Here is a 784-nt window from a genome sequence, read left to right on the forward strand (position 1 = left end):
TGACAGTGTTCTTGGGGACTATGTGGAGTTTCATCTAGGAAGTCAAGGCTCCTTTCGTGTTTGATGGGGAACACGTACTTGCTCTGCACTCAATGCAGTTGAATCGGGCCTCATCTCACAGTGAGGAGGATGTCTCATGCTTTTTGTTGAGATGCGGCGGGAACCTGGGGTATTTTCTCAAGTTACGCCAGGGATGGCCCTTCAGAACCCGTGTTGGATCAGCGACAAGACTCCTGTCTAGTTGCGAGGGACACCTCGGGATTCACCTCGAGGCCTGGCAGGGAAATAGGGACGCCTCTCAAGTTGAGGCAGGAGACCCAGGGTCCCTTTCCAGTTGCCACAGGGATATTGGGATTCCTATCAATTTTCAAGAGGAATCAGGCATCGCCTACTTTTGAAGCATTGAACTCCACGTGTCTCCTGAATAGTCAAAGGGATGTGAGGCATCCTCTCGAGATGAGACAAGAAACTAGGGCTTTCTCTAGGGTCTCCACAGGGGATTCAGACATCTCTTCATCTTGTGAGATGAAAGATGAGCCTACATTCAAATCACTGCAGGGAAATCCGGCCTTATTTCGAGTCAGGGCATCAGGGAGTCCATTCCACTTGAGGCAGCAAACTCAGGGTCCCTCTACAGTACTTATACCTGAGAGAAGCCTCCTCTTTACGTGTTGTTTAAAGATGGCATTCCTCTGGAGTAAAAGCCAGGGAATCAGCTCTCATCTTAAGAAGATTTGGGGTACACGGAGTTGTTTTCGAGTTGCTGTGCTCAACGTGGTGTTCC

The sequence above is a fragment of the Cervus elaphus genome, chromosome X, assembly GCF_910594005.1.
Source record: "Cervus elaphus chromosome X, mCerEla1.1, whole genome shotgun sequence".
NCBI lineage: Eukaryota > Metazoa > Chordata > Mammalia > Artiodactyla > Cervidae > Cervus > Cervus elaphus.